This window comes from Patiria miniata, unplaced genomic scaffold (genome assembly GCF_015706575.1).
Source record: "Patiria miniata isolate m_02_andy unplaced genomic scaffold, ASM1570657v1 HiC_scaffold_5, whole genome shotgun sequence".
NCBI classification, from domain to species: Eukaryota; Metazoa; Echinodermata; class Asteroidea; order Valvatida; family Asterinidae; genus Patiria; species Patiria miniata.
Window position 1 is genome coordinate 23,859,399 of NW_024037072.1, and position 10,859 is coordinate 23,870,257.

At 40.8% G+C, this 10,859-nt stretch overlaps 1 long non-coding RNA gene across 1 annotated transcript; it reads right to left on the reverse strand.

Moving 5' to 3' along the window:
- Positions 1-6,570: 6,570 nt before the first annotated feature.
- On the reverse strand, positions 6,571-10,859 carry LOC119741844. The gene is made up of 4 exons (XR_005272780.1): positions 10,773-10,859; positions 10,552-10,622; positions 8,993-9,160; positions 6,571-7,422 (listed from the first exon to the last, which is right to left on the reverse strand). It is a non-coding gene; the product is annotated as an uncharacterized LOC119741844 (long non-coding RNA).

Consider the following 10,859-nt stretch of genomic DNA (forward strand, 5'->3'; position numbering starts at 1 on the left):
TGATGAAGTTTTAGCTCAGTGAATGCTGTATATTCCGAGAAAACTATATTCTAGGATCTCGATTTCAATTCAAAACTTGCCGAGTCATGTTCTGAATTGCGCCCGAAATCAGTATCCGGGACACGTTCTCATTCAGCCGACTGCAGCTACGCGATGTCACGCACCGACGAATAACATCAACCGCGCACGCGCGTGTGTGCGTCCTGTCAACGCTTGCGGCTACCCATTCACGGATTCACCGAATTACAAACCAACTATGAACTGAAATTTCTTAAAATGCGTCTTTAGATGCATCTTTGGAAATTACCTCTTTTTTTGTTTTCTTCAAAATGACAGCATGCCAGAAAGATCAATTTCATAGGGAGTTTATTGCCATTACTATCTTTAAACCAAGTAAGCTTTTCCACACTATTTGGTCAGTTACTTTTTTGGATAGCTGCAAATGATTTACTCTACCTTTAAGGCTCTGCCAAAAGGTGCAAAACCATTTTTTGTCTGCAAAGGATCTTCTTAACATTACCCAATGAGAGTTTGAAGTATCAAGTCAGACTACGCTTTTGCTTGTACCTACTCGCCTTAATGATTGCATGGTGTATCTTGGACCGTCATTCAATATTATTCTGTTATGTCTTATTGGGGGAGAAAATTTACAATCAAGCTCGGTGTATGTAATAATCAGTCTTCACAACTGAATGATGATGGTGACTCCTCTTCGGGTCATGCAACTCAGACAAGACAAGTGATACGTTTTTTTTCCGCCTCACGTCCAGTCTCCATCTGAAATCCGACACGGGATGGGACTCTTCGCGAATCCCTGCAAAAGGCCACTCCAGGACTCCTTCACCAGACGACGGCCACACTCCCGCCGCTGCCAGCTATGGATCAGATTTCCTCGCAAAAGCACTTGCGGAGTCAAGCACTGTCCCCCAAATCATTTCCGATCATGTTTTTTTTCTATTTGAGAAGTAGAAAAGAGGCTTCCTGGTGCTTAAGGCGTTAAAGACTTGTGGATGTTTTCCAGTCTTAGGATTTGCTCAAACTTGATTGGAGCTGATGGTGATTGCTTTGCGCTCTTTTGTGGGTTGGCGTGGCAACGCGGTTGTGGTTATCAACATTTGGCCAAATTGAAATTGAAATGGGATATCCTTGGACTACACGGAGGGCAGAAACCATGAAAAGCGCCCCTGGTCCATCCTGTATTATGAACACTCTATTCACTGTGAAACCGTCAACAGTTGCTACTTGTATTCTATTGTAGAATTCTGTTCTAACTGAAGATGTTGTTGCGATGATTTCTTTTATTTCACTCAAACGTAACCTGCTGAATGAAAGCGTTGACCCTAGTACTCGCCTGATTGTACGTCGTCACGTATATTCTTCCAGCATAAAAGCACATTAAAGCTTGTGTAGCTGTTTACAACATTCAGTGTCATACGACGAACCTCTGCTAATGTGGCAGAACTAATTAAAGAAGAGGGTTCACACATATGTAACAACCTTGAAATGCAGCTCTCAATAGCAAGTAGTCTTCCATGAGAGTGGGAAGTAACATGCTAGGTGGGGAGGTCTTTGAAGTTGTACAATTAACGCAGTATTATCACGAATTCTATTTTGTATAACGGATTTGTTGTTGAATGAATTTCAGCATGACAGTATAAAATGAATCAAAAGTGCGATTATGGTAGTCTTTGTTGGTTGTTCGAAGAAACTGGCGCTCTGGCAATACTGTGAATGAATTTACCCCTGTTTAAGCTGTGTCCTTGTATTAGCTCGTTGAACCTGACTGACATTCTAATGAACGACCTTGCTGGACTTCTTAAAGAAATTCTTGAAATCTACACCCAGTTAATATTGAACAACTTCAACAGCACACAGCGACCACCTATTATTAGGAAGTGTAAGGCAACCTGCTTGGCGCCACGTGCACGGAAAGGTAGTTTAAAAAAGAGTCATTATTTACTACACTATTGATGAGTTCTAAGTTTCTGCCTCGATATTGTCTGTGAGCGTGTGAAACAGATCCCAGTAATTGCTGAGAGTCAAACGGGTACACTGAGAATAAAATCATTGTAATTAACGGATCCCCCTACGTGCCTTGAATTACGTTGCCTTGGTTTGGTTGGGTGCCTTGGACTTTGGGCTATATACCTTCAGATTTCCGAGAGATATTTTTTCTGTCAAAATGGTCATCCAGTATTCCAATTCCCGCTTTTTTTTTAATCGCGTCGTTTCCCATCTCCGGTGCGACAATGCCATCAGAAGAAACCCAATCTACTACTCACCTCGGTCGTGCGAAGGGGGTTTGTATTACCATCGCCTTCAAGACTCGGATCATTTAAAGAAACAGTCATGTGTCCTAACGAGTAGCGCTACAAAACCCGAAGTGATTTATAATAAAGGGGGAAAGTGCACAAGGATCACGAGCAAAGGCTACTGATAACGTTGATAGCTTGTCGGCATGTGTTACCATTTGTCTTTGTTGAGACTGATGGATGAACGTCCTCTCGATATATCTATACGGAGAATATTGCCAAAAATGTAATCAACGAAATCCTCGCAGGTGGCTTCAGTGCGGTTTGCTTTTTTGCGTCTGATCAACTGCAGCTACGGTCTTTACGAGAAATTTCTAATTAGAACTGACATTTGGGTACTTTTGTGACAAAGAGTAAAAAGGTAAATGTCCTCTACATGTCCTCTTAGCACCAACGACCTCGACCTCAATGTTGATTTGGACTTCGTTCGTTGCCAAAGCGAAGCTGCACTCTCTGTTACCATGAAAAAAGATACGTAATTAGGCAAGATATCCGCTGTGGATGATCGAAGGTCGTTTACGTACAACCTCCCTTTCAACTCTGCTCATAATGGGACCAGTATGGCATTGGGCCATGACACTGCCGCTATTTCAGGGCCATTCAACAAGTTTGCAACCTTCACGTTTTCCGCTACAATTCAGGTTTTGAACCCATTTTAACTAGCATCAAAGCAGATAAAACTGTCACTCTCTGCTAGGATGACGAACAACCCTTTAAGATTGTCTGGAGCCACTCCCAAACAGGTGCGGAACCAGTCTTGTACACCAAGCCGCAAGTATAATATCAGCGATCGTGCTATCTTGCGAACCATACCGTGCTTATTCAATGATCGGTTAAAGCAAAATCTCATGTAAGTAACCTTTCTATATGCAACACCTTTGAGGCTTTTACTTCGACGGAATCGCAAAGAAGCTAAACTTCGGCCCCCTTTTAAAACCACCAAAGAACACCTCGGGCTTTTTGATTCCCATTGTAAGTCGGGCTTTATAATTATAAAGACCGCGGGCTGTAATACTGCATTGTATGAAATGCAATTGAGTTGAATTTCGCAGACTGTAAATGTAATTGACGGCTGTTGGGATTCTTGCGTGCAAATCCCTTGATCCTTTGCACCCCTGATTTAATTTGTACGAATGGATCCGGCATGAAATGGATTTATATATTCGGTGCGTACCTGTATTGGCACCGACACAAGGGGTTACGAAACGTATCCAATGGATTTCAGTGACATGGGTCCGCAATCACCAGACAGTATTTTGTTAATTAAGTCAAGCGGGGAACTTTACAAAACAAATTTATTGACATATTCATGATACGAGAGCATGCATCATGTTTTCATTTGAAAACACGTATTCGTGTTGAGCGATTGGATACATTTGACAAGAATCACTGGAGGTTGTCATTCCTTTCGATGACACATTGGACACCTATTAACTTTGCACCGAAGTGAAAACAATGTTTTGTCTCACCCATTCTTGGTGTATCATTGAAAGATTTATTATATACGATGAAAAAGACATATGGATGTGCTTGATATGGTTTCCTGTACAGTCAGCTAGGCGTACATTTTCTGACAGTAAATCTGCGCATATATACAAAGTCATGTTCAGACTTGTTTGATTTCTGATTGAATCATAAATTTGCAATGACCTGGTTTATTCCAAGCATAAAGCATTTAAAGACTAGAAAATAACCAATCACACCGCCAATTGGGCGTTGGGCAGCATCGGGTTTAAACTATCAGCTGTTTCTTTGAGACGCTAAGGAGACATCCAGAAAAAAAATGATGATAGTGGCACCTGCATTGAACACTATTGAGGTATTCTCGTAGGAGTACATAAAGCACAACCTGTCTACGGCGGTTGACTTTTACATATGGGGAATCGCCATGATATACAGAATCGAATTCTCAACAACTCTCCGTCCGTTGCACAACGAAAACACTTCATAATGACGTTAATATAGAGGGGAAAGTGTGCGCCTTGATGTATTTTGAAGTAGGCATAACGCACAATATTTGGTGCGCATTTAAGCAATAATAATATTGCCTTCAGCCTAGGATTTTCCAAGCAGGCCTGGTGTATCACTTTAGTATAGTGAGTGGTAATATGTCAGCTTTGGGGATTATGTTCGGTAATCATGCTAATCACATTATGTGTGAGGCTAGTAATTCTACTCGCTTATTAATTAATTTCTAAGCGGTTGGGGATGGGCAGTACAGGCCTGTTAGTATGCAGCAAAAAAACATGTCTGTTGCCCATGAGAGATCTTATTGCTGGCAATTTAAAACTTCTATTTCAGAACTTGACTAGACACTCGGTGATTTTGTTTGCATTCGGCGAACCGTTGAAACTAACAGCCATCCTCTGTGCAATGTGATACAAAAATAAACTGACCAAATTCGTCCAGGTCCCACACCCACGTCTCCCAAGCTACCAAACTATACCTGCAGGTATAGCGCCCACCGCGTAATGCACCGACCGTTATGAACCCATTCCTTTAATGATGTCCCATTTCCCGCGATCTTAAGCTTTTCACGCCGAGTAACACCTCCAAAATGTTCCTTGGAGGGTCACAACGCCCTCCGCCTCCTACGCCACATGGGCTGCTTAATGCGACATCAAAAGTCCACCGGGGATAAGGGCTAATTCAGTTTAACCACACATGCAAGCTATAATGCGTCCGAACACGTGGGGCGGTGATTTTTTTTTTTTTTTGCGGCCGACTTGGCGCCAAAAAGCGTGAACACGCCCGACGGCCATTTCAATCAATCCATTCCCCGATCGCAAGATATAGACAAGATGTTGATTCCCTCGATCCGGTAATATGAAGTATCCTTCGGTCAACAATTCTACAATGGGATATGTCATCGATCACCGTCTCTGCAATGTCACGAGACATCCACTTTTCTAGCGATGTAACTTGCAGCGAGTGACTTTTAATCAAAAGGAACTCATGCATTTTAATTTTGATGTTTGTCTCATGCAGAGCGCTTCCTGTGGCATTCTTAATTGATGGATATTCGTATGAAGCATTATGCCCCTGGCGGTCAACAAACTTTCCAGTGTGTGTTAATCCTCTGTTCGAAGCGTCAAATAAAAGATTTTGTGAAAGATATTGGCAGAGACTGTTAATATTGTGGTCCCACTGGACGTCATCATAAATTGATAGACATCTCCTAAATGCCGAATTTGTTTACGAAGAAAACCGAGAACATGCACTCTGGACTTGGCTTGGGGTAGTACACGCGATTGTGTCGGTGTCTGATGCAGTTCAGTCAAGGGAATGCTTAAGTCATATTCCACACCGTAGAGATCGCACTAAATGGCTGATCGTATGGTTCCCAGTCAGCTCTGCAAAGGTCATGTCGTGCAAGTGCTGGCTCAGTATCAATCTAATAGAGATGAAAATGGGTTGGGGAAAACCATACCTCTCAAGCAATTGACCAACTGTTTTGTTTGTATGTATAGTCCTTGGTATAACACATTTCGCATCCATTGAACAAATCCCACCATTATGCGAATGTCAAAGAAAACATACTGGAAGATATACATTCATGACGAAATCAAAAAGAAACATGTAGCCTCAGGTTTTTATCAGTCGATCATGCCAACAAGCGAAACCCTTTTTGTGTAAAAGGTAATTGTCGCAGAAGTGCTTTCCCCTCAACGAAGTCCGAGTACTTGACTCCTGAGCCACGGAGATCTGAAAAATTAAGAGGGTCCTTGCAGTTAAGCCGTTTGTCGGTTGTCCGTCTCGCTTCGCTTCCCTAACACCCAACCACACTTCCGCAATTTTCTGAGATTCGAAAACAAAATTGGACTCTGCGTGTTCTGCTTCTTAATCCATTTTAAGCTTCCAACACTGCATGTCAAATTAACAAAATGCGGGGGTTGCATGTTGTTACTTGAGAATATGGCTATTACTCATTAAAGTGGGAATGCATTTTGACCTCGACTCAGTATTGTTTCTAATCCAGCTGTTTCTAGTTGGTTTATAGTTATGGGTGTAGGTTTGTGGTTGTGCTATGAAAATAAATTGCTTTAATTTGTGTTTCTGAGAATACCAGTTGGAACTATATTATTATTGAAATTTTGCTAGTTCTTTATTCTGTGTCAACTAATTCATTTCACCTCAAAATTTCATTCACACTTTTCACGGATTAAGTCAACACGCAACCTAGTATGAAGAGGACAATAATGAGAAAGCCAACCCTCTTATTTTTCCACCAGACAGAAAAAAAAACACCATAAGGCGATTTGATTAATCCTCAGAATATCCTTTAATGGGCAATTTGTGTTTCACAAGCATGAAACTCATTGATGTACAAATGGCGTTTCGTGTAATGACGAAACGTGAGAAGTGTGACCGTAAATTCTCATATAGACCATCCGTTGTAACACCCATCAGCTGACATATGGGACACATCGTGTTAGTGTATTGGTAATGAGCCAAAACCTAATCATAGAAGTCTTGTGTTACGTGTTACTTGTTCTAATGATGGGGATTCTGTTTCAAATGTTCCAAAAGAAATGCGTCTCCAGCAGCTATGATTAACGGCGCATTTCCCGCCAATTTTTCGCGTCTTCAGACGCCCGATGAACGCAAATTTACCTCCCAAACCGTGTTTGTGAATTGTTAGTTCCCAGCTCTGGTTTCACGTCTCCTCGGGGCTCTGATGATGACCAGCGTGAATTGTCTACAGATAGTCGGAATTTATAGCTTCTTCCTGTCCTTAAATTATACGTTGGCGAGGCGCCACGCCACTTTGGAGCGACCAAGAGCCCTCAAGCAACGATTCGAAAATTTATGCCTTGTAATTAGTGTTCTACTGATAAACAAACTTTTAACTTACTATTTCCCAGTAAAAGAGGAGTCAAACAGTAACTCATTCTTGAAACCCACAGGGTAAGGGGCACCTAGAGTCGATTAGTCCAATGTCGGTTGGTTGCAGCTCATAGCTTTATTATTGCAGAATTCAGCATGGGGTGTTTTGTGACACCATTTTTCAATGCATCGGCCGTTGCACGTCGAATTGTCCACTTGAATTGGCTCTTTAGGATGTGACAGCTACACGCTTGTATCCCGTCGAAGACCTGAACCAGTTACCCTATACCGGAAAAACAACAAGATTTTTTTCTTCAGATTTTAATGCGGCATTTGCAATAAGAACGTATTTGGTACTATAGATAATTCGTATTATTCTAACATTATTGTTTTGATGGATTAAAAATATATCAAAACCGCAATTGAAGAGGGTAATGTTTGACTTTTGTTTTTACTTGACGTGTAGAGTATTTCGTAAAGGATATCCACCAGATGAAAAATAAAACTGGAAGATATGCAGGTGGAGTAAACAAAGACTGTAGAATATCTCACAAAGGTATAACATTTCATGATCACATATGATACGCTGAACCGTAAAGGTTTAATCTCTTAGTAACAACCCCTTCAGACACAGTGGCGAGGAAGCACACCGACTTTAAGGCGCAATTTCTGAGACTTGCAAGATTGTCTCGTTTGAGTCACGGTTCCTGTGGTTACTTCGAGAGGGACGTGTAAAATTTTCATCAAGAGGAGGGAAGAAAATCTGCCTGTCGAGAAGGGCATAATATCAAGAGACATCTTATTGCATTAGTATATGGGTGTCGTATCTGCTTCTGGAAAAGCGATATGTTTGTCCAAAGAGCATGGTCTGTTTGTATGTCGAGCCACTTCCATTGTTTGTGTTTCTGCGTTTGACATGAACCATTTCAAGTCCCGCTACGCCTCGTGAAACGTGAATGTTTGGGTTTCTACTTGATGTTGCGTTATGTTTGTGGCATGTCGTCTTGGGCAGCTACGGTTTACGGTCGCTCAAGAAAGTTTGGCAAACTGAGTTAGTATTTTGCCTATAGTGTCGGTCAACATACCAAGTGCCTACTCTCTTTCAGTGGCGCACCCGGGGGACGGGGGCCTCGGGGGCCTTTCTTGTATGTTTTTGTAGTCCCACGATTTGGCCTTGGTGATATGAATGTGGCCTGTTTTCGAGTAGTATATTAGGGGTGTAAGTGGCACCATCAACGTCAAAATAGGCCGCCCCTAAAAAAAACCAATTTTTTTTCTGCGGCCAAACATTTATGGGAATTTTTTTTGGAAAAAAAAATCAACTTTTAACAAATTTGTAAAAAAAAAAAAAATTGAGCCCCCCCAAAAACCAAATTCTGGGTGCGCCAGTGCTCTCTTTGGCAGATTGTTCCCAAGATGGCAAATTTGTACCCAAATTTAGTAACAATTGAGGTAATCTTATGCCAGATCCATTAAAACCATAGAGCTATATTAAATATGATTAAAACAATATTACCCAACAGTTTTCCCCAACTTTAATTCTCAGTGTATACTATAGTTACATGTTGGAATGGAGCCAACATGTTGAGTCAAATACACCTGTCCGAAAAGAGGGTATTTGAAATAACATTATACAATCATTATTTTTCGCTCAACTTAATTTTTTTATGCGAACGAAGCACTGCTACGTACATGTGCGCACTCACAATGCACATTACTCTTATCATCTATATTTCGTAAACGTATTTCGAAAATCAATGTGCACGACGTTACGGACGGACGTAGACAATTTGAGTTCTTCCAAAATGATTGGGGGAAACAAGGCTTGTTGTGATTCGGTAGGTGATATTTACTTTTCTTTGTCGTTTCGACCAACTGTGCCGATGTGTCCAAATATGAAGTATCCCGCTGCAGCACCAACCGCCATAGCCGTTGCCATGAGGACGGGCTTTGAGTTGAGCAAGGCACAGGGGCAAAACGTCATGGTATGGGACTAGTTGTCGTCTAGTGTTGTTCGTTTACTGGAGAAATATAGAACAGACTGCATTGGATAGTCTGTTTATATGTGTATTGTTACATACCCTACAATTTGTTACTTAACTTCTTGCTTAAAGGTCTAATGCAATGTAATTTTTTTAATGGTATTCTTGAAAATGCACCATTGTGTCCCATTTAGGCCTAACCTCATTTTCAATTTTCGTTTTGCCATTTTGAAGGGTATTTTGGTGCCTTTTTGGTTTTCATGCTTATGTAAATCTCCATATTCATGACCAAAACTATGATGTCATTCCGGGTAGAAACTTCAATGTTACAGCTATTTAAGCCCAAAAAGTTGCTAGAATTTCGGATGTTTGCTATCATAAATTTTCTTTGTTTTTGATGATTCATTGTTTCGTCAGTAAATGATAAGCCAATGAGCCCCACAAAATGTTTTCACTTAACAAAATGTTTAGGTTCACAATTTGAACAGAAAACCCCAGCCGAAACTAAACAGTGTCTTCCTGAAATGACATCACAGCAACAGCGTCCTCAGTTGTCCGGGGAAAAACATGCACTATTGCCAAAAAGGCATGTCAAATAGTTTTCATACATTTTAAGAGGAGTAGAAAGTTGCACAAAATGTGTTCCTCAGAAAAAATCATTGCATGAACCCTTTAAATGATGGTAGAAATATTAGATCTAAATATCAACTGCCTGCATTTTTGGCAAATTTTGAAACAAGAGTGTGGGGATAATTACATGCCAATATAGGCTTATTGATAGAATAAGATTTCGCAAAGCCTTCACATAGCAAATTATATTCTTTGATTCCCAATTTAACCCAATCACACGGAGACAGAATACTTAAACTTTGCGTAGTTGAATTAATAGCCAAGTTGACATAGAACATTTGCGGTAATAATTGGAAAGATGTTGGTTTTTGGGAAGACGCACTGGCAACGCACATACACCCACGTTATCTCAAACCGGTATATCTTTCCCCCCACAAATATTGGGTTTTTTTCTCTCGCGTCGGGCTTGTGTCAGTTTGTAGGAGCCGTAGTGTTAATCCTGTCCCGCTAAATAAGTTTTTGGGAATTTCTTCCTCCAATTGTTAAATGACTGAGAAAATCTGAACAATCACAGTAATTATATCGCTTCATCAAATTGTTGCTTTAACGAGATTATTGAGATTAATATATGTCTCAAAAATTAGGTTTTGCCCTTCACCGACGTATTAACACTGCACCTCCCCAGTGAAAGTTGGCAAAAATCACTCGGGTGGGACTCGAACCCACGACCTCCTGCTTTCTAGTGCAGATGTCTTAGCACTCGACCACCGAGCTAACGGGATCGGTTGGCCTGTTCGAATCTAATGTACATAGAAGCGGGTACAGCATTAACTATTCATAAGATGGATATGTCTCCTTACCTGACTTGTTCATGAAGTGGTACAAATTAACTTCGCTAGATTACGATCCCTTTGTGTGGACCCATGGATTTCTATATCCGACAATAAGAAAGAAAAGTTTCATCCCTTTTGAATTTACATGAAGTAGGCCTACAAATAGTTTATATACTTATGATCAAACACTTTATACTCTTTTTGTAAGAACATCAGGCTTGTCACATAAAAAAAGACAAATACCTTACGTTTTATATAGAGCGAAATGCGTTTCACTGGTTGGAAAATCGAATCTTGCAGACGAATGTGATGTCTCGATTATATGTTTTGTTTGA